The 23,833-nt window shown below is 38.6% G+C and overlaps 1 protein-coding gene and 1 pseudogene across 3 annotated transcripts in view; both read left to right on the top strand.

Moving 5' to 3' along the window:
- Positions 1 to 23,833, top strand: part of LOC128561396 (S-adenosyl-L-methionine-dependent tRNA 4-demethylwyosine synthase TYW1) — a 197,139-nt gene that overhangs the window by 129,772 nt on the left and 43,534 nt on the right. The window lies entirely within an intron of this gene.
- LOC128561397 (60S ribosomal protein L17-like) lies at positions 21,803 to 22,357 on the top strand (annotated as a pseudogene).

The following is a 23,833-nucleotide window of genomic DNA, read 5'->3' as shown; positions in this document are numbered from 1 at the left end:
TCATAACCTTGGTATATATTAGTGTGCCCCAGCTGTATGTGCTGTCAGTGTGTGGTGGTGTCTTGCTGAGTTGGATTTATTAGTGTTGCATGTTTTTGTGTGGAACAACACAAAACATTCTCCATTGCGAGAATTTTGGAGCTTGAATTCGAGCAGAGAACAAACATTTGTAAATTTCTTCTTAAACTTGGCAAGAGTGGAAATAAGAAATAAAATCAGGGACATGTTAGTTCAAGCTTGTGGAGATAATGCCATGAGGAAAATGGTAGTTTACAAATGGATTCAATGTTTTTCTGAGGGGAGAAAAAAATGTCACTGATGAAGAGAGGTCAGGGCGGCCAGAATGAAAACGTTGCAAAAATTTATTGAATTATGTGTCAAAATTGTCATCTGACTTGTGAAAGCATAGCAGACCAGGTAAACATCGATAGAGAAACAGGAAATTCTTTAACAGTGCACCAGCTCACACGGCACTGTCTGTGAGGAAGTTTTTAGCCAGTAAACAGTGTGTTGGAACACCCTCCCTACTCACCTGATCTGGCCCCCAATGACTCTTTTCCTCCTGAAGATAAAGGAAATATTGAAATTTTGATGACATTGAGGACATCAAGAGTAATATGATGACAGCTCTGATGGCCATTGCAGAACAAGAGTTCCAAAGGGTGGACTAGGTGCTGGCATCAGTGCACAGCTTACCCAGGGGAGTAATTCAAAGATGATCATAGAGATATTTAGCAAATGAGGAATGAACCTTTTTTCTAGGATGAGTTTGTGAACTTAATTGTCAGACCTTCATATATGAGTATATACTTATCAATATATTGATGAGGTTGGCATGAAAACTTTAAACCAGGAAATGAAATCTTTAAAACATGAAATCTAATAAGTATATTTCCTTTTCCTCTTGACTTAGTGGCTGAAAAAGATTGCAAGTTTTTCTATTTTCTTTTTTTGTTTGTTCATGTTCTTTTTAAACATTTTGATAGATTTAGGGGGTCCAAGTGTTTCTTTGTTACATGGATGTATTGTACAGTGGTGAAGTCAGGGCTTTTAGTATATCTGTCTCCCAATTAGTGCTCATCATACTTAACAAGTAATGATAAAGAGAGTAGTGTACCAAGATCAGCCCTAATTTAGATTGTGGCTTGAGTAGTTGTGATTTACAACTATTCAACTACTCAAGTAAAAAAGAGAGAGACAGAGAAACAGTTTTAAAGACCTGGCTATCCACAAGTTAGAATTTTATCTGCCCTTTGACTTTTGTTAGATTCATATATAATCAGATTGTCTGCAGAGTATGGCAATAGATAATCTCTTCCAAATGCAGCATACACTGCAGATCATCTTCCTGCATGGTGTTGGTTTTTCCAGTAGAACACCTTTTTCTTTAATATCTAAACTTTACATGGCAAAGAAATCTCTCTATGCAATGTTTTCAGTTGGTATTTACGCAGGCAAAATGTATTTTTATTTTCCAAAAACTTAATAATAGCATTTTAAACAAAATGATAGGCAGGAAAAATCTTGAATGCCATTACAAATACAATCATCAGAGCCAGATGGAGATGATTTGTAAAGCCTACTGTCACCAAGGGGCATTTATTTTCTGGTGGTGCCAGCACTGAGAGAGGCCACTTTCATATACTGAGCAGTTGCTGTTAACCTTGTTTGTTTTTAGTTGTTAGATTAGGAAGCAATTTTACATATGTATTTTACTGACTAACACAATAGTTATTATACAGGGTGGTCATAACGTTCATGTGCAATTTAAAATAGTTACATGAAATTTATGGCCACTCTGTACCATGAATAGGCATTTTACACTGTTTTGTTTCCATTTTAAGAAACTCTTTGGAGGTTTTGAGATGATGTGTAATGGCAAATATGCTTCATAGCATTTTTAATGCATAATGTCCAATATCAGGAACAGATAATTGTTCTCAACTAGGAGATGTCTGTAGTATTGTTTCATTATTATTATTATTATTATTATTGAGACAGAGTCTCACTTAGTCACCCTCCATAGAGTGCTGCGGCATCACAGCTCACAGCAACCTCAAACTCTTGGGCTTAAGCAATTCTCTTGCCTCAGCCTCCCAAGAAGCTGGGACTATAGGCGCCTGCCACAATGCATGGCTATTTTTTTGTTGCAATTGTCATTGTTTTAGCAGGCCCTGGCCAGGCTCAAACCCGCCAGCCTCGGTGTGTGTGACTGGTGCCGTACTTACTGAGCTATGGGCGCCGAGCCTGTATGTTTCATTATTTTTAATTAACAAGCGATATGATGGTTCCTGGAATTTGTTGGGTATATGTTTCTTCTGGTTATTTTTTCTGAATGTCTTCCAGTTGCCCATTACATTTTCCCCATATTTTCAAATTTATAGTATTCAGTGTAGCATTTTTATATTCTCTTTTATTAACGTTATATTATTTATTTAGGTATAAGTTTGAGTGTGGGCTTATAGTTATAATCATACGAAATGTGTAACTTTATCTCCATTGCAACATATTTTTACATCTTATGTCACCATCTTGCTTTATTATTTCTTAATAGTGATGGGTTGCTTTTCTCTAAAAATTAACAATTTTTTCTTACATTTTGAATTTTATGATGCTTTCTTACACTTGCTTAAAATTTAATATATTGGACCATAAGCAAATCTTTAAAAGATCTAAACTGCGGATGGCGCTTGTGGCTCAAAGGAGTAGGGTGCCGGCCTCATGTGCCAGAGGTGGCGGGTTCAAACCCAGCCCCCGCCAAAAACTGCAAAAAAAAAGAAAAAAAAAAGATCTAAACTGCACAAACTAGTCATTCACTCAACAAATATTTGTTGGGTGCTTAGTATCTAATGAAGATTCTTATCAGCTACTGCCACTGAGCACAATGTGGCTGGAACAACAAAAGTGTAAATAAAGCCTAACCACTTAATATGTAGAAGAGTAATTTAAAAGGTCGTCAAAACTACAATTCAGATATGTAAAAAATAGTGGTAATAAGAACACTATGTCACAATAACCAGAATTGAACCAAAGGTGAATTATACCAGTTGAGATTCAGATGGAGAACCCCAAGTAGTGAGGGAGTTATCAGATTAGAAATGTCTTTTCTTTTAATGTCATGGAAGCCTGAATGTAGGTGAACCAGGGGCTGATGTAGTGGCTTCACAGTGTCGTCAGAGACTTGGATACTTTTCTGCTTTGACAGTCAACCTAGGACTTTCTTTCTGAAGTTAACTTAATGGCTCACAATGGCTGCTGGAGCTCCAGCCATCATGTTGTCATTCCAGCCTTCATTTTGAGTAGGTGGTAGAAGGATGAGTACAAGAAAGGCACATCTGCTTTCTTTTAAGATGATTTACCTAGCTCTTTTGTTTACTCTTGTTGGCCAGAACTTAGTTCCTTAGCCACACCTTGCGGGCTGGGAAATATTCTCTTTTAGCATAGTATAGTGAGCCATCTGTATCTGCAGGTTCCATATCTGTGAATGCAAACAACCATAGATTGAAAATATTCCAGATGGGGGATAAAACATAAATCTAATAAAAATAATACGAATAAAACAATGCACTATGACTATGTAGCATTTATATTGTAATAGCTGTATATGTATGGAGATGGTTTAAACTTTAAAGTATGGGAGAATGATGTAAGTTATATGCCAGCACCACACCATTTTATTTAAGCAACTTTGGCATTTGTGGATTTGGGTATCTGTGGGGGTCAGAAGCTAATTTGTTTTGATCCTTGAATCTGGAAAGAAGGAAGCACTTTCTCAGATTGACATTTGAAAACCTTTATTAGTGCATTTGGGAAATGAAGATAGTAGAAACCGTTTATGGGTTCTATTTGATTTATGGCAATGCAAAGATAACTCGCTCCTCCAACCTGGGCCCATAAGAAACTACTCCATATGACAAAAACTCATTTGCTACCTTCATAGGAATAAAAAAAATTATGCCATTAGTTCTTTCATGGATTGAAACAAACACCATTTATATTCAGTCATTTGCACCTTCTCTTTCTCCAGCCACACAGTGGGGGAAAAAATGTTTTGCCTGTTAGAAATGTTAAAAATCATGGGAATACATTTTGAGTCACTCTTCGAGTTTGTTAGCTTTATCTTTACCAGTTTTAGAATCTTTCTGATGAGATATTTTTTCTAGTTTTGGAGCTTATAAAAAACATGAAAAATAAGAGACAGATATATGTATTTGTGTGTGTTAAAAACTTGAAAGGGATATGTCAGTCATCTTGTCACAAGATGTGGGGAGACTCCAACCTGGCCCAAGGACTCAAAGAAGTCTTTGTTTTATTTTTATTCACCCTTTGTCTGTTGACTCCATTGAATTTCAAAGCTAACTATTTAAAGATTTATATTACCATAAAGAATATTTCTCTTTTCTGTTCCTGGCTCATTAGAAAATTACTATCTTTTGACTTTATGTACTTTGAAAATATCTGGTAGATACCCAAGAACACTAGAGAATTTCTAAGTATTTGTATATTTATAACTGTATTTGTAACTCATTACAATTTAAGTACATCTTCACCATTTTTCCCATGGTAAAAGCAGTGGGTTTTTTTGGACTCCTGGTTGTCATTTTCTGAATTTAGGACTGAGGACAGAAATTGATGGAAAGCTAGAGACCACCTAATTTTCTAGAATTTTTCCCTTTCTAAGAGGGAAGGAGAAAAGTCCACAGAACTACAACCTGCCCATCTCTTTAGAAGTTCTCATTTAATGGAATTGCAATTTGGACACAGTGAATTTCTTTTTTTCTTTTTTTTTTTTTTGAGGCAGAGTCTCACTATGTCACCCTGGGTAGAGTGCTGTGATATCACAGCTCACAGCAACTTCAAACTCTTAGGCTTAAGTGATTCTCTTGCCTCAGCCTCCCCAGTAGCTGGGACTACAGGTACCCCCCACAATGCCTGGCTATTTTTTGTTGCAGTTGTCATTGTTGTTTGACTGGCCCAGGTTGGGTTCAAACCCGTCAGCCTCGGTGTGTGTGGCTGGCGCCTTAACCACTGTGCTACGGGCGCTTAGCTGGATTTTTTTTTTAAATCAAATGTAAGCATTATATCCTACAAAATCCATGTGGTAGGAGAAGTCAAGTTTGAAGAATTTGCCACCTTAAAGGAAAAGTTAGATTAAAGTTGGGAATTGTAGCAAATCAGTGAAAGCCCTTCTAAATATTATGTTCATGAAGTAAAAGGACTAAGGAAGTCCTATTGAATAGAGAAAATTAGTAACATTTTGCAAATCTTTAATTAGTAATGGCACTATTTAATTAACTTGTACTGTTATGTTTCTTCCTTGCAGTTAAATTTTCGGAATCCCCTGCAGTATGCACATAATTGTGAATTTGTTTTGTTCTGTTTGTACATGGTAAATTAAAAAAGTATTTGCTTCCTCCCCTAACCTGGCTGACCCATGACTAAATTGTTGACTTTCAGAGTCCACTGGGTTCAAGAAACCTAGAGAATTTGATGTTTGAATTAAAAAAACCTGTGAATTAATGTTATTTAATCCACATAATTTGTCCTATTTCAAACTTACTCCCTAACACAGATTTAGCTACCTGTAGTGGCCGCCCCCCACATTGGTAACTTTACACTAGGCCTCCCCAGAATTCAGCAGAACCATTTTAATCCAGCTTGTTCTTTTCCTCCTAAAGTGAATTTTAAGGACTGTGCTTGTTTTGTCTTCTATTTCTTACTCATGACCGTAATCCAGAAACTTCCACTGCTTTGCCTTTTATTATCTTTTTTTTTTTTTTTTTGTCTTACCAATACCTAAGTCTTTCTTTTTTCTTTTGTCTCCTTTAGTACTGGTTCAGAATGCCAGTATATTCTTAGTTAAATCTTCACAGTTAAGGAAAATACATACAGAAGTACATCTATAGGCAGTAGTAGAATTTTGTAAACAAAATTGGCAATCTAACAAGTATTACTGTATCTGGTGGTAGGATCTGAAAGCAGTCATTTCCCAAAAGGAATTGTAGAGGCTGATGTTGGGATAGGAAACTACAGACCAGATCAAGACCCAAATCTGGCTTGACCTGCTTTGTAAATAAAGTTTTATTGGAACGCAGCCATGCTTCTCATTTACATATTGTTTGTGGTGCTTTCCTGCCACACGGGCTGAGTTCATTTGTTGATACAGAGATCCTTTGGCCCTCAATGCCTGAAATATTTACTGTCTGGCCCTTTTCAAAAAGTTTGCTGACCCTTGGATTAGACTCACCATTATGATGTTTGGAAACTCCTCTATGGAGGCTTTACTTGTAGACTGCCCATCCAGAAGTTCATCCTCCTGAACTCAGCACTGTTCCATCTTCCTTATCACCAGTTTCCTCCTAAAAATCTCTCCTTCTGTACCTGGGAGGTGTATGCAGGAGGCATCCAGTAGATGAGATGGACCTGTCTTTAGCTTCCCTGAAGGTGCATGCAGTACATGATGGCCTTCCCACCAGTGAAGGTGGGGTTGCTTATAGTGGCAACCCTAGGCAAGGTGGCTCCTAAGCTCCCTTCTTCCTGGGGGCAGTCTTCCTGGTTTAGTGTACTATGTGTTCCCCAGGGTGTGGGACACTGTGTAGGCTAGAGTGCTGGTAACCTGTCCATACCACTGGGTCCAGTGGTTGTCATCCCACTGTCGCCCCCTGGAAGGGTGGGGATGTCAGTGGGGGCTCCAGGGACATGGAGGTGACAAGGGGATGTTGGGCCACAGGGCAGGATCTAATCTGGCGGGGGCTGGTCTCTCAAAATTGTGCTGTGCTGCAGCTGCTTGGGGCTAGGGGCAAGAATGCAATCGGACCAGTGTGAATTCCTTTTCTGGAAGAGTATAGTCATGTGGAGCCAAGGCAGCTTCCAATGCTGGGCTCAGGGCTGGCACTGCTCTTCCGCAGCTATGATTGCAGGCGTCTGTAGTAGGAGTGTGGGCCTCTGCGGGTGTCTTGTTTCCTTTTCTCAGCAGCTGGGACTCCCTTCTGGCTCTGAATGGATCCAATAATATAAGTAGAAGTTGGGTTGTGATTTTTTAGTGTTGTATCTATAACCTTATAATAGAGGTCACAAAGGTCACAAAGGTTTTCTTTTGTATTTTCTGCTAGAAGTTTTATAGTTTCACATTTTACCTTTTTAGGTCTGTAATCCTTCTTGAGTTAATGTTTGTGAGTAACGTAAGGTCTCTGAGTTCATTTCTTTCCTCAATGGTCTTCCATTATTTTCTAGCACCATTTGTTGAAAAGACTGTCTCTTCTCTTTTGAATCGCCTGTATTTTTTATGCCAAGGATCAATTGACTCTGTTGGTGGGTTCATTTTTTGGTTATTCTGTTGACCTTGTGTCATCTCTTACCAATACCATCCTGTCTTAATTGTGTTAGCTTTATAGTAAGACTTGAAGGTGGGTGGTGTGAGCCCTCCAGCGTTGCTCTTCTGCAGTATTGTATTGGCTAGCATAGGTCTTTTATCTTCCTGTGTATACTTTAGAATCAGTTTGCCAATATCTACAAAGTTGCTTTATGGGATTTTGATTGAGACTGTGAAGCTATGCATTACACTGGGAAGAAGTGATCCATGAATGTAGAATCTTTTTCCATGTATTTAGATGATCTTTATTTGTTTAGTTTTATAGTTTTCCACATATGGATTCTATGCATAGTTTTATTAAATTTATATGTAAATATTTTTTGGAGGTTCTATTATGTTATTTTTTTCCCCAAATTTTGATTACTAATTGATGGTGTATAGGAAGGCAATTGACTTTTGTATATTAACCTGGAATCTTGCAACTGTGCTATATTTCATTGATAGTTCTATGAGTTTATTTGTCCATTCTTTGGGATTTCCTATATAGGTGGTGACAATAAAGATGTTTATTTCTTCCTTTCCAAACAGTATACTTTTATTTTCCTTTTGTGTCTTATTACATTAGCTACTATTATGATGTTGAATAGAAGTGGTAAGAGGGAACAACTTATATCTAAGCCTGATTTTTTCTTTTTTTTTTTTTTATATATTAAAACATAGCTGTGTACATTAATGCAATCATGGGGCACCATGCACTGGTTTTATATACAATTTGAAATATTTTCATCAAACTGGTTAACATAGCCTTCCTGGCATTTTCTTACTTATTATGTTAAGAAATTTACATTCTACATTTAGTAAGTTTCACATGAAGGTGTAGGTGGGTACATGATGGCCCTGCCTTACCCTTGTGTAAGCCTGATTTTTAAAGTTAATTTTCTTTTTTATGATGTATAACATGTATCACTAAAGCAAACAAATCTTAAATATATAGTTTGATTTAATTTTTATAGTCAATTCACTGTATAACTATCAAGGCATTTTTCTTTCTTTCTTTTTTTTGTAGAGACAGAGTCTTACTTTATCTCCCTCGGTAGAGTGCCGTAGTGTCATAGCTCACAGCAAACTCCAGCTCTTGGGCTTAGGCAATTCTCTTGCCTCAGCCTCCTGAGTAGAGCTGGGACTACAGTTTGGCCGGGGCTGGCTTTGAACCCGCCATCCTTGGCATATGGAGCCAGCGCCCTACCCACTGATCCACAGGCGCCGCCCTATCAAAGCATTTTTCATTTCCCTTTCATGTCATCCCCTACCCCCAAAGGTAGCCACTGTTCTGAATCATTCAGTATACTCTTTTATTTTATTTTTAATTTTTATTTATTTATTTTTTAAGAGACAGAGTCTCACTTTGTCACCCTCCATAGAGTGCTGTGGCATCACAGCTCACAGCAACGTTCAGCTCTTGGGTGTAGGTGATTCTCCTTCCTCAGCCTCCCAAGTGGCTGGGACTACAGGCACCCACCACAATGCCCGGCTATTTTTTTGTTGCAATTTGACTGGGGTCAGGTTTGAGCCCGCCATCCTCCGTACACAGGGCCAGCAACCTACCACTGAGCCACAGGGTCTCACTCTTGCTCAGACTGGTCTGGAACCTGTGAACTCAGGCAGTACACCCTTCTCGGCCTCCCATAGTGCTAGGATTATAGATGTGAGCCATCGCCCCCAGCCTCCCAGCTATTTTTAGAGACAGGGTCTCACTCTTGCTCAGGCTGGTCTCAAACTCCTGAGCTCAAGTAATCCACCCGCCTTGGCCTCCCAGAGTTCTAGGATTGATTACAGGAGTGAGCCATTGTGCCTGGCCTTATTCTTAGCATTAATATATTACATTTTCATATTTATTTTGGAATCCACTTTTCTGTTTTCACACACAGAATTTTGGGATATTGATTAAAACGCATTGAATTTGTAGATTAATTGGGAAAGCTGCCATTTTTATGAAGCCATGTCTTCCATGTATCTCTTATTTTAAGGGTGGCTATTCTATCACTTTAATTCTCCTTCAGTAAAATTTGTGTTCTAATTATAGATTATACTGGCTCTGTTTCTGAAATGTTAGATTGCCAAACATCTTTTGGAATTTTGATTTTCAGGCTCTTCTTGAGTAGGTGTTACTGTTGCTCGCTTGTGTGCTCTAGTTCCCGGTCACTAGCCTGTTTTATTATATTTTTAAGCCACTTTTATGTATTTAGTTTTTATTTTTCATTTCATCTGTGTTGCAATGGGGATGGCGCAGAAGATATAGCATTCTTTTTACTGTGTGTCTTTTATATGCATTATCGAGTTAATAATGCAAATTAGATAAAGAAGGACTTTGGGTGAAAGACTTAATTATTGGCACTTTAAGTGTCTGCACAGCACATACCATCTACCCTATTCCAGATTCACTTTCTTATACATCAGACATGAAGCAGACACCTAGCCCATCTTGTCACTAATAAGCTTTACAGGGACAAAACTCTATTCGCTTACTTTTAGGGACCGAGTCACCTTACAAATGAATAAGTCTCATTTTTGGTTTTGCTTTTTATACAGCCAAGCTCAGACACAGAGAGGTGAATTGATGGATTAAAAAACAATCTGAATATTCTTGGATTATAATGATTTTGCATTTGACCAATTAATTCTCTCGGAAGGAGTTAATTTACTATAATATCTGGGATTTGAACTTGGGGATTGGTATAAGTAATATTTCTGGGGAAATAGAGTTGCTATAAGGTTTATTGATTTTAGAGATGTATGGTTTTTACCTGCTCCATATTCTTTTCAAATCTATCTCATTTTAGTAGTTTTGTGGGATGTATTTTGGCTATCTTGAGATAATCTTCCTCACACTCTGTCTTCTGCACACTTTGGGTTCATCTGTTTCTATTCATTTATGTCTGCTGCAAGAGTGACGGATAAACTTTGCCTGCAGGAACATTGCCAGAGATTTTACTTTTTTGTCAATATCCTCAGGCATCCACGCTGATATGTTGCTTTAAGTGATGGGAACCTGCGTTGGCATCCTGATTAAGGCTATAACAGGATCTCCTACTCATTCATTTTTATGACCTTGTTTCTTTCACTTCTATTTACTATTCTGTAGATAGGACACCTCTCTTGTCTGTCTGGGGTAGTAGCCTTAGATTTTTCATACAGATCTTCTCCCAAGTAGGAAGTATGGAGAATAGCCCTTAGGATTTTATAGTTTGATCTTTCTTCCTCTAGAAACCTTATCATTTATTATTCTCTTTCAGTTATTTTGATTTTGTATTTAGCTCTTTACATTTTGTTTTCCTTATTAATCCGCCTTTCTTGAGTATTCTTATTTTTTGTCCTTTGCAATTTTTATGTTGTAAATTTTCTGTATTAGTGGTTCTTAGGCTCAGGGTCATTTTCACACTGTGGTTTTGTCCTATTCAAAATGTCAGTAAAGCAACTCCTTCTAATCTCTCCCAGCCCCCCAAAGATGGAGAAGTTCTGCCCCAAATTACTCATTTGACATTTTTGAAAGTGAAAATGCTACTCTTCCCCTGCAGCTGCTCTCTCCTCTGCCTATTTGGCCTCTGCTGGGAATTTTATTTCTGCTGTTGCACAGGATTTCCTTGTAATCCCTATTTATCATATCTTTGTCTTTACATCTTACACGTCTCGGATTTCTTGTGCTGGCGTCTCTTTGTGGTTTCACTCTCTTACTCCGTCCTGCAGACTCACCAGGTGGATGTCAGGCAGGCTGTCCTTTTCTGTTTCCTAGGTGAAGTAACTGGTAGAGGTAAATGACTCTTCACATTCTGGCCACGCTGCCCTACCTTCTATTTGACGTGCTTGGTCTTTTCAGGCTCTACTGAAGGAACCCAAAGGCAAATCTTTTCTACTTCAGGAGAATTTTCTTTAAGGTGTCCGCTACAAATGGGTCCCTAAGATCAGATTAGTAACCTGATCCCATTTCAAGAGTTAATATTATTAAAGTGTGTGCCCGTGTTTTCTGATCCCGCAACTTTTGTTATATTTCCTTCTCTTCCTTCTTTTCTGTGCACATATATTTATCGTTAAGGCCATGCTGCATGCACAGATTTGTTTTTAGCTTTCACAGAAATTCAGCATTGTAACATAAAAGTTACCCCTCATCACTAACCCCGTCTTATAAAACAGTTATTCTCAATGGGAGCAAGGGGACAAAAAAAAAATTTCCTTCCCCTTTTGGAGAATCACATCTACATTGAGCCCTGCTTTTAGGAGTGTGTTCCTCAGATACATCGGAGTTATACTGTCTGAACTATCGTCTTTAGTGTCAGTTAAATGGCTAGCCACTCCCAGGATTGACAATTTTGAGAGTTTATAATATCTCATTATTATAAGTAAATTATTATTCATATCTTTGGTTCACTTTTTTTTTTTTTCATTTTCATAGACTAAATTTTTAGAAATGCAATTGCTAGGTCAACAGATTAGTATATTTTTCAGATTCCTTAATCATGTCGCCAAGTTACTTTGCTAAATGTTTGTACCAAGTTATCATCCCACCAGCAGTGAATGATTGTGCCGGTCTTGCTAAACTCTAGGCAGCATCGAATATTGCTATTTAAAAAAAAAATCTTTGCCAATTTGATAAGCCAAAATGGTACCTCATTACTGCTTCAATTTGCATTTCTTTGATTACTAGTACCATATTTTAGGAGACCGTTTTATCTTGTTTTGACAACCTCAACTAGAGTTTGCCTTGAATTGCAACTGTCAAGATAAATCATTGAAATTAAGAGCTGTAGTCCTGGAATATACTAACCTCATCCAGAATATGTGGTGCAGAAAGATGCCTAATTAGAAGCAACAACTCACAACTGTATTCTTTTATACTTTTTAGTATGTGTTTTTTACAATACTCAAGAGACGAAAGAATAATATAACACATTCCTTGTAACCATCATCTTAGCATCAAAAAACATCATCATTCTATGGTTCTTGTTTCTGTCTCTATACTTTTTTGGGGGTGGAGCACATATTGGAATATTTTAAATCCAGTAAGAGACATAATGTCATTATATCCATGAGTATTTCTGTATATGACATAGAAAGACTTTTTAAAATTTTATGCTTCTTCCCAGCACTTTACGTATGTATTTTTTATAGGCTTTATTATTAGAATATATTATACATACTGAAAAGTGTGCAGATGGTACATTAATAATGGGGTGAATTATTACAAAATGAATGCATCCAGCAAACAGTTGAAGAAATAGACTATTAATAATCCCCTCAAGGTCCCCTCCTGGCCATTCACCTTGCTCCTCTCTAAAAATAATCCCTATTTTGCCTGCTAGCACCTGTTTTTGAACATTATGGAATCATAACAGTTTAATTCTTTTGTGAAAAATGTACATTTTCCTTTACATATGTTTGTAAGTTACATCCCTGATGTTGTATGCAGCTGAAATTCACTTGTTTTTATTGCTGTATGTCAATATCTGCGTATGCTGTAATTTATCCATTCTATTGAAGAATATTCACTTTACTTCCAGTTTGGGCTATGATGAATAATTCTAATAGCATGTGCTCTTTGGTGTACATACGTGCTTGCTTAAGTTCACTGTCTAGGAGTGGAATTGCTGTGTTATTGGTGTGCAGCATTCACTCACCTTTAGTAGAGAGTGTGACAATTTTTAATGTGTGTGAATTTGTGCTCCTAACAGCGGTGTGTGGGTTCCAGTTAATTTGTACCCTTGCTGACACTTGGTTGGGTTAGTCTTTGTGGTGGTTGTGAAGTAATAGTTTGTGTGGATTTATTTTTTTTTTCCTTTTATCTAACCAATTAGAAATTCTTTTTTTTTTTTTATTGTTGGGGATTCATTGAGGGTACAATAAGCCAGGTTACACTGATTGCAATTGTTAGGTAAAGTCCCTCTTGTTGTGTGGATTTAATTTGTGTGTCGGTTGATTGGTATTTGGATATCCTCTTATCAGGGGAGGTATACTTTGCTAGCTGCTTCAAAGTTAAGGTTCTATATCAGTGATTTTCAACCAGTGTGCTGTGAGAGAATCTTAGATGTGCCGCGAAAATATTTAAAGATTATAATTTAATTATTTTTGAAAGAAGTTGAAAGCACATTAAATATATATATATGTGTATATATATATATATATATTTTTTTTTTTTCTTTGAGACAGAGTCTCATTCTGTTGCCCCAGGCTAGAGACTAGCTCACAGCAACCTCCAAGTCTTAGGCTTAAATGATCCCCTTGCCTCAGCCTTCCAAGTAGCTGGGACTACAGGTGCCCATCAAACCTGGCTAGTTTTTCTGTTTTTTTTTTTTTTTTTTTTTTTTGTAGAGACAGAGTCTCACTTTATGGCCTTTGGTAGAGTGCCGTGGCCTCACACGGCTCACAGCAACCTCCAACTCCTGGGCTTAAGTGATTCTCTTGCCTCAGTCTCCCAAGTAGCTGGGACTACAGGCGCCCGCCACAACGCCCGGCTATTTTTTGGTTGCAGTTTGGCCGGGGCCGGGTTTGAACCCGCCACCCTCGGTATATGGGGCCGGCACCTTACCGACTGAGCCACAGGCGCCGCAGTTTTTCTGTTTTTAATAGAGATGGTCTTGCTCATGGTCAGGCTGGACTTGTAAGCTCAAGTAGTCCTCCGTCTCCTAGAGGGCTAGGATTATAGGCGTGAACCCCTATGCCCAACCTACTCTTTTTTGATTAGCATAATTTAAGTGTGCCATAGAAGCTTAACTATAGATTCAAGTGTGCCATGAGATAAAAAAGGTTGAAGAATACGGTTCTGTATCATCAAATTGATTGTAGTTGTTCATCGGCGCCTCTGGCTCAAGGAGTAGGTCGCCAGTCCCATATGCTGGAGGTGGTGGGTTCAAACCTAGCCCCGGCCAAAAAAAAAAAAAATCACGCCTACTCAAGGCAGTACAAGAACGTTCAAGATTGGCTCCATGCCCATAGCTCAGTGAGTAGGGCGCCAGCCACATGCAACGAGGCTGGCAGGTTTGAAACTGGCCCAGGTCAGCTAAACAACAACGACAACTGCAACAACAACAACAACAAAATAGCTGGGTGTTGTGGCCGGCGCCTGGAGTCCCAGCTACTTGGAAGGCTGAGGCAAGAGAATCGCTTAAACCCAAGAGTTGGAGGTTGCTGTGACGCCGTGGCACCCTACCCAGGGTAACAAAGTGAGACTCTGTCTAAAGAAAAAAACAAGAACATTCAAGACTTCCGGGAGTTTTCTTTAGCATTATCTTTTTCTTATTGGTTTGTAGGATTTTTTGATATATTCTAGATAGGGGCGATGTTTCTTTACATTCTATGTCTAGCTTTTCTGTTGTCTCATGTCTCTTAATAAAAGAAGTAACTGATTTTAATGCAGTCCAGTTTGTCAGTTACCTTTCCTGTTGAGTGCTTTTTATCCTTTTTAAGAAAGTCTTCTAGAGATTCTCTTATATGATTTCCTAGACGTTTTGTTATTTTTCCTTTACATTTTTAAATCTATAATCCATTTCTTTTCTTTTTTTTTTTTTTTTTGAGACAGAGCCTCAAGCTATGGCCTTGGGTAGAGAGCTGTGGCGTCACAGCTTACAGCAGCCTCAAACTCCTGGGCTTAAGTGATCCTCTTGCCTCAGCCTCCTGAGTAGCTGGGACTACAGGCACCTGCCACAACGCTCAGCTATTTTTTGGTTGTAGTTGTCAATGTTTGGCAGGCCCAGGCCGGATTTGAACCTGCCACCTCTGGTGTATGGGGCTGGCGCCATAGCCACTTGAGCTACAGGAGCCACTCTATAATCCATATTTTAAAAAGTCTCATTAAAGTGAGAATTTTTTCCTTGCCTGGGTTTTCATTCAGTTGAGTGAAAACTGTATATTTTTCAAAAATACATCCTCCCTATTCTACAGTGCCAATTTTGTCATAAATTAAGCATCCGTCCGTGTTTCGTTCTGTTTTTAGTCTCACTGTTTTGTTCTACTGCTCTACTTGGGCCTATGCTAATTGTTATAGCTTTATTAAGTCTTGCTATCCAGCTGGGCACAGGGGCTCACACCTGTAATTCTAACACTTTGGGAGGCCAAGGCAGGAGAATCGCTTGAGGTTAGAAGATCGAGACCAATGTAAGCAAGAACAAGACCTCATCTTCACAAAAAATAGAAAAATTGGCGGGGTGTGGTGGTGGTGCCTGGAGTCCCAGCTACTCGAGAGGCTGAAGCAGGAGGATCACTTGAGCCCAGGAATTAGAGATCGCACAGAGCAATAATGATGCCACTAAACTCTATTCACTTTAACTCAGGCAACACAACATGACTTTGTCTCAAAAAAAAAAAGAGAGAGATAAAGAAGTTAGAAAAAAGTCTTGATATCTGTTAGTTGGCCTAAGTCCTTCAACTTAGTTCCTTTTTGAGAGTAATTTGCCTATTTTGGGCCTTTTATATTTCTGTATAGTTTTTTTTTAGAGACAGAGCTTTACTTTGCAGCCCTCGGTAGAGTGCTATGGTGTCACAGCTCATAGCAACTTCCAGCTCCTGGGCTTAGGTGATTGATTCTCTTGCCTCAGCCTCCCGAGTAGCTGGGACTACAGGCACCCACCACAATGCCCGGCTATTTTTTTGTTGCAGTTTGGCCGGGGCTGGTTCGAACTTGCCACCCTCAGTATATGGGGCTGGTGCCCTGCTCACGGAGTCATAGGCGCCACCCTCTACATAGATTTTTCATTTTTTTTTTTTTTAAAGACCAAGTATTACTTTGTTGTCCTTGGTAGAGTGCCATAGCATCCTAGCTCACAGCAACCTCAAACTCTTGAGCTCAAGTGATTCTCTTGCCTCAGCCTCCCAAGTAGCTGGGACTACAGGCACCTGCCACAATGCCCAGCTATTTTTAGAGGCGAGGTCTCACTCTGGCTCAGGCTGGTCTCGAACTCATGAACTCAGGTGATCTATCGCCTTGGCCTCCCAAGATTACAGGCATGAGCCACCACACCTGGCCCGTACTACATAGATTTTAACTTCATTTTGTTAATTTAAAAATATCTAGTGTGTAGATGAGATTGTACTGGCTCTATATTCAATATATCTTTATATTATGGACTTGCAAATATCTTAGGCTTCACATGCTGGGAAGAGGCAAATGAAAGGGCAGATACCTCTATCAAAGGAGAGAAAATAAATTTTTATAAATTTATATTTATAGAACTCAAAATATAATAACGATTGAGTGCATTTTATTATGCAGGTCTACTAAAGAGAAGACTATATTGAAATCTCTTTGGGGGGTATAATCAGCTTTTAATGGGCTGTGAGCTACTGTTCTATGTCATTAAATCCTTTCTAATTGTTAATTCGTAAAAGCTATTCTTAGCCCAGCCCCATATAAAAACAGGCAGAGGGCCTGGTTTAGCCTGTGGGCCATAATTTATGACTCCTGCATTATAATATTAACAAAAATCTATAAATATTTTATATTCTTCTAGTATATTACTTTGTATCTAGAGACTTTTAAAAATGACATTAATATTTTATGTACAGGGTGCTGTGTCTCGCACCTGTAATCTCAGCACTCTGGAAGGCCGAGGCCGGCCAATCACCTGAGCTCACAGGTTTGAGACCAGCCTGAGCCAGAGTACGACTCTATCTCTAAAAATAGCCAGGCATTGTGGCAGGTGCCTGTAGTCCCAGCTACTTGGGAGGCTGAGGCAAGAGAATCGCTTAAGCCCAAGAGTTTGAGGTTGCTATGAGCTATGATATTATAGCACTCTACTGAGGGCGACAAAGTGATACTGTCTCAAAAAAGAAAAAAAAATATTTTATGTACAGATTTTTCTGGAATCTTGTAACATCTTTTTTTTTTTTTTTTTGTAGAGACAGAGTCTCACTGTTCCGCCCTTGGGTAGAGTGCCGTGGCGTCACACGGCTCACAGCAACCTCTAACTCTTGGGCTTACGCGATTCTCTTGCCTCAGCCTCCCGAGCAGCTGGGACTACAGGCGCCCGCCACAATGCCTGGCTATTTTTTTTTTTGTTGCAGTTTGGCCGGGGCTGGGTTTGAACCCGCCATCCCTGGCATATGGGGCCGGCGCCCTACTCACTGAGCCACAGGCGCCGCCCAACATCTTTTATATTTTATGTTATAGCACTGGCTTTGACATCTGATACCATGTATAATAAAACTTGTGAGAATTGTCATTCTTATCTTTTATTCAAGATCAGGGGAAAGTTTCTAATATATCACCATTAAGTATGAATTTTACTGTTAATTTTTCATAAATAGTCTTTCTCAGACTAAGGAAATCTCTTCTCCTTTTATTCCTAGCTTTTTGTAACTTTATTCTGAATGATTTTTGAGTTTTTTTTGAATGCTTTTTCTGTATTGAGGTTATATGATACTTTTCCTTTACTCTGCTAATATGGTAAATTACATTGATTTTCAAATATCAAACTATTTTCTACTCCTGAAATAACCCAGCTTGGTCAATATGTTTTATCTAGTTTATGTATCATGGAGTTCTTTTGTACATTATTTTTAAAATGTTTCCATTTTTGTTTAGGAGAGATGCTGAACTGTACTTTTCTTTTTTTTAATGACTGTAAATTTGGTGTAAGTATTATGCTGACCTCATAAAAAGAGTAAGAAAATAGTCCCTCTTTTTCTATTCTCTGGAATAATGTAATATTGTAGATTAAACTCCATTAATGTTTATGGATCCATTTAGATTTTCTAATCAATTTTACTAAGTTGTATTTTCCTAGGCCTTTATTCATTTCATTTAAATTTTCAAAATGACAGGCGGCACTTGTGGCTCAGTGGGTAGGGCAGTAGCCCCATATACCGAGGGTGGTGGGTTCAAATCTGGCCCCAGCCAAACTGCAGCAACAACAACAACAAAAAAAAATAGCTGGGCATTGTGGCAGGCACCTGTAGTCCCAGCTACTCGGGAGGCTGAGGCAAGAGGATCGCCTAAGCCCAGGAGTTGGAGGTTGCTGTGAGCAGTGTGACGCCACAGCACTCTACTAAGGGCAGTAAAGTGAGACTCTGTCTCTACAAAAAAAAAAAGATTTTCAAAATGACTATTTGTATTATTGCTTATAAAATTCTCATGTCATCTCTATACTGACTCTAGAATCTGTAGTATTCAGTCTTCATTCCTAATAATAGTTTTTATTCATGCTTTTATTTTTTATTAATCTTTCTATTAACTTGTCAATTTTTTTGAATTTTTTAACAAATAACTTGTAAAATTATTGTTCATCTTTATTTTACGGTTATTTCTTTTTCTGTTAATTTCTACTCTTTCATTTTTTTTTCATGTATTTATATTGCTGGTCACGTTCTAACATCTTGTAGGACGTATTAAATTATAGATGTTATTTACATTTTAAATTGAGATATATTTTATGTAACAAAATTTACCTTTTAAAGTATATAATTCACTAGTTTTGAGTTTATTTATAAAACTGTGCAATCATGTGGATTATTTAATTTTAGAACATTTGGTAGTGTCTAGCTTCTTACACTTAGTGTGATGTTTTCATGTTTTCCAAGTTCATTCATGTTATAGCATGAGTCAAAACTTCACTTTTTTTGCTGAATAATATTTCATTATGTAGGTATACCGCATTTTGTTTATTTATTCTTCAGCTGATAGACATTTGTGTGGTTTCCAGCGTTTGGCTATTATGAATAATGCTGCTGTGAATATTAATGTACAATTTACCCTGAATATATGTTCTTACTTCTTTTGGTTATATACCTAGGAGTGGAATTATTGAGTCATACAAGATATGACAATTAAGTTCATAAACTCATCCTAGAAAAAGTGTTATATACCTCATTGGTGAGTATCACTATGGTCACCTTTGGAGTACTCCCCTTAAAGAACTTATATATATCAATACCAGCCCCTAGCTAACCCTTTAAAGCAATTTTGGAACTCTTTTTATGGAATGACCATCAGAGTTTATAGCACACAAAAATTTGCAACAATAATAATGAATACCACTCAGTAAGATACCCCCACACATCAACATGAACACAGTTGTGAGACACTGATATACCAAGGTTATGAAATGTTACTGAGTTGTTTGTACAGTGCTCCCAATGTAAGCACATGGTGGCAAGTTGGGGAACTTAATTGTCAGACCTCATATTATGACAGCTCTGGTCATTTCAGACAAAGAGTTCCAAAATTGCTTTGAAGGGTGAACTAGATGCTGGCATCTGTGCATAGGTTCCCAAGGGGAATACTTTGAAAGTGACCATAGGGATATTCAGTAATGAGGTATGTAAGTGCTTTTTCTAGGATAAGTTCACAAACTTAATTGTCAGATCTTGTGTAGTAATTCTATATTTAACTTTGAGGAACTAGCCGAACCAAAGCGCAAAAATGAAGTTCAATTTATCTGTTTTTTCTTCTTATGCTGTTGATGTTATTTCTAAGCACCTAATTCAAGGTCACAAAGAGTTACCTTATGCTTTCTTTCAAGAGTTTTTATGCTTTTATTTTATTTTTTCTATTAAAAAAAATTTTTTTTTTGAGACAAAGTCTCACTGTATCACCCTCTGTAGAGTACAATGGTATCACAGCTCACAGCAACCTCAAACTCTTGGGCTTAAGCAATTTTCTTGCCTCAGCCTCCCTAGTAGCTGGGACTATAGGCACCTGCCACAACTCCCAGTTATTTTTACAGATGAGATCTATCTCCCTCTGGCTCAGGCTGGTATCAAACTCATGAGCTCAGGTGATCCACCCCCCTCAGCCTCCCAGAGTGCTAGGATTATAGGCATGAGCCACTGTACCTGGCAGTTTTTATGCTTTTAGCTCTTGCATACAGATCTGTAGTCAATTTGGAGTTAATTTTTGTGTACAATGTGAGGTAGAGATCCTACTTTATTCACTTGTATGTGAATAGCTAGTTTTCTCTGTACCATGTGTTGAAAAAATTCTTCTTTCCCTTTGAAATTGTGATGACACCTTTGTTGAAATCCATTGACCATAAATGTATCGGTTGAAGTTATGCTGAGTTTGGGGCAAGATCACTTAATAGTTGTTGCTGTGTATTTCCAAAAGCATTAACCAAGTAGTCCACAACATCTGGTTGTTAAGATTGATTAGAACATTTTCTATATAGATGATCGTGCTACCTACCTTTTTCCTCATCTTTGTAGGAAAGATCATGAAAGATCTTTGCAGAAAGATCATGTTATCTTGCTGTGTTCCTGATCTTTGCGGGAAAGCTTCAGGGTTCTTACCAGAGCCAGACCTAACCAGCCCTGGCAAGGGTCTACCAGGGTTCAGCCTCACTGGGGTAGAAGTGAATCAGGAGCGCTGCCACAACAGCTGGCTGAGCTTTTCCAGAGAAGATGCCAGGCCTACCTTGTTCTTTGTCATTTCTTGTATGTTTATACCTTGTTCTCTCTTCTTTGCCCTTAAGAAAATGTACAACTTATAGTTTAAATTGACAACTTAAGTCAATAATAAGTTAGAAATAGTAATTTACAGTTTACCCTTCATTCTTTCTACTACAGACTTGAATCTCTGGTTTATGTTTCAGATTTAATTGCCTGTTTGCTTTAGTGAACCCCCCTCTTGTATGTTTGTGGAAGTTGGTAAGAAGATTCTAAAATGTATCTAGACATGCACAGGGGCTAAGAATAGCCAAGACACTTTTATAGAAGGACAAGATGAGAGGACTTGCTCTGCCCTAGGTTTTTTTTTTGTTGTTGTTGTTAAGCAGGCCCAGGCCAGGTTCGAGCCCACCACCCCGGTGCATAGGGCTGGCTCTCTAACCATTGGTATACACAGCCTGCTCTTAGGTTTTTTAACTCCAGCGTCATTGATGTTTTAGACTGAATAATTCTTTGTAGGGGAAGGGTGAAGGAGACTGCCCTATGTATTGTGCAATATTCAGCAGCAGCAGCAGCCCTGGCTTCTACCCACTAGGTGTCAGTAGCACCTGGCCCATTTGTGAAAACCAAAAAGTTTTTTCAAGATGTTGCCAAATGTCCACTGCTGTGGTGCAAAATTGCCCCTGATTGGGAACCACCATCTCTACTCCTATCAGGTTTTATTATAAAGCAACAGTAGTTTAAAGAGTGTGATACTGGGGTAAAGATATGCAGTTTGATCAGTGGAACAGAATAGGGAAAAAAAAACAAAAACGAAGTAGGCCATCTCATGTGCATAGACACTTATTTTATCATATTTATTGTAATGGGATATCTGAAAATAAATTTAACCTCTTTTTTTTTTTTTTTTTTATAAATTTAACCTCTTAACTCCACACAAACCACCCTTGGTGGATTTTAGTCACAAAGGTGAATGACAGAATGATAAACCTTCTAGAATAGCATAGAAGAGTTTATCTTTATATTTTTCATATATGGAAAGATTCTTTTAAAAGACACAAGAAGCAGTGATAAAGAAACAAAAGAATGGCTCTTCCCCTAAGCGGCCTGGGGTGATCTGTGAAAATGGTTTGCTATTCACTTGCCCCAGAAAACCCCATTAAGTTATGCAAGTCAAGAGGCTCAAATCTTCGTGTTCACTTTAAGAACACATGTGAAACTGCCCAGGCCATCAAGGGTATGCATATACGAAAAGCCACCACGTATCTGAAGGATGTCACTTTAAAGAGACAGGGTGTACCATTCAGACATTGCAATGGTGGACTTGGTAGGTGTGCCCAGGACAAACAGTGGGGCTGGACACAGGTTCGGTGGCCCAAAAAGAGTGCTGAATTTTTGCTGCATATGCTTAAAAATGCAGAGAGTAATGCTGATCTTAAGGGTTTAGATGTAGATTCTCTGGTCTTTGAGCATAGCCAGGTGAACAAAGCACCCAAGATGCGTCGCTGAACTTACAGAGCTCATGATCGCATTAACCCATCCATGAGCTCCCCCTGCCACATCAAGATGATCCTTACTGAAAAGGAACAAATTGTCCCCAAACCAGAAGAGGAAGTAGAACAGAAGAAAAAGATATCCCAGAAGAAACTGAAGAAACAACAACTTATGGCATGGAAATAGATGCAACATAAAGTAAATGCAACTAACAGTAAACAAACAAAAAAAGGAAACAAAAGAATGATAAAGTGGAATATACTAAAATTAGGAATTTGGATTGACCAGAAGACATTGTGAAAAAGAAAGCCATGAAGTGGGTAAAAATGTTTCTAATACATTCATAACAGAGCTCTTCTATCCAGAAAATATAGGACTAGGAATAACAAGCGTTGTTGAAGATGAGAAACGGCGATGCTGCAGTGTAAGTGGCAGCGTGGTGAAATGCCTTTGGGAATCAGGTTGATAGTCTCTGCTAAAGTCGAAAGAAAACAGATCGCACGAAGAAACATTTCCATATTAGGTAGATCCTAGAAAATGTGTGCCCTTGTGCATCAAGAGACAAGGACAGTAGCACTCAGAGCAGTAGGTTTTTGTGTGTGTGTCTCACTTTGTTGCCCAGGCTGGAGTGTGGAATGCTATTATAGCTCACTGCAGCCTGGAATTCCTGGGTTCAAGTGATGCTCCCACCTCATCCTTCTAAGGAGCTGTGACTACAGGCACTCACCATCACAACTGGCTAATTTTCTTCTTTTTGTAGAGATGGGAGCTGCGCTATGTTTTCTAGGCTGATTTTGGACTTCTGGCTTCAAGTGATCCTCCTGCCTTGGCCTCCAAAAGCATTTATATTACAGGTCTTAGCCACTGTACCCAACCAGCAGTGTTATTTTTTAAGAGACCACAGATGGCAGAGGGGTGGAAGTAGGGGTGGGCATGCAGCCCCCACTAGCAATATATTTATACAATAAAGCACTAAGTGTCCGTAAAACTGTAGCTGCAGCTATAGGGAAGTACTGCGTGCTCACCAATTGCTCCACTGGAGTACTTACAACTACTTAGAATAGCATGAATGAATCTGAAACATCAAATTCAGTGAAAGAAGCCAGACACAAAAGACTGTATGTCACAATAGCATTTTACATGATTTCCTTAAATAGACAAAACCAAACTCTGGTTTTATAAGTGATAACAGCATTGTTTTGTGATAACTAAAATCTGGAAATAATCTAAATGTCTACCAACAGGGAATGGTTGGATAATTGGTTGAATATTTATGCAATGGATTACTGGATGACAAAGAAAGTGAACGAACCCCAACATGCAGCAACATGGATGAAAATTATAAACACAGTGTTAAGTGATAGAAACCAGGCCAAAAAATATTTGATTCCGGCCAGGTGGCTCACGCCTGTCCCAGCACTCCGGGAGGCTGAGGCAGGAGAATTGCTTGAGCTCAGGAGTGTGAGACCAGCTTGAGTAAGAGCGAGACCCCGTCTCTACCAAAAATAGAAAAATTAGCTGAGTACAGTGGTGCACACCTGTAGTTCCAACTATGTGAAGGGCAGGAGGATCTCTTGAGCCCAGGAGTTTGAGGTTGCAGTGAGCTACGATGATTCCACAGCACTTGAGCTTGGGCATCAGAGCATGACTCTATCTCCCAGA

The sequence above is a fragment of the Nycticebus coucang genome, chromosome 12 (genome assembly GCF_027406575.1).
Source record: "Nycticebus coucang isolate mNycCou1 chromosome 12, mNycCou1.pri, whole genome shotgun sequence".
Taxonomy (NCBI): Eukaryota; Metazoa; Chordata; class Mammalia; order Primates; family Lorisidae; genus Nycticebus; species Nycticebus coucang.
The sequence above is the reverse complement of the archived record's forward strand: the minus strand, read 5'-3'. Positions and strand labels throughout refer to the sequence as shown.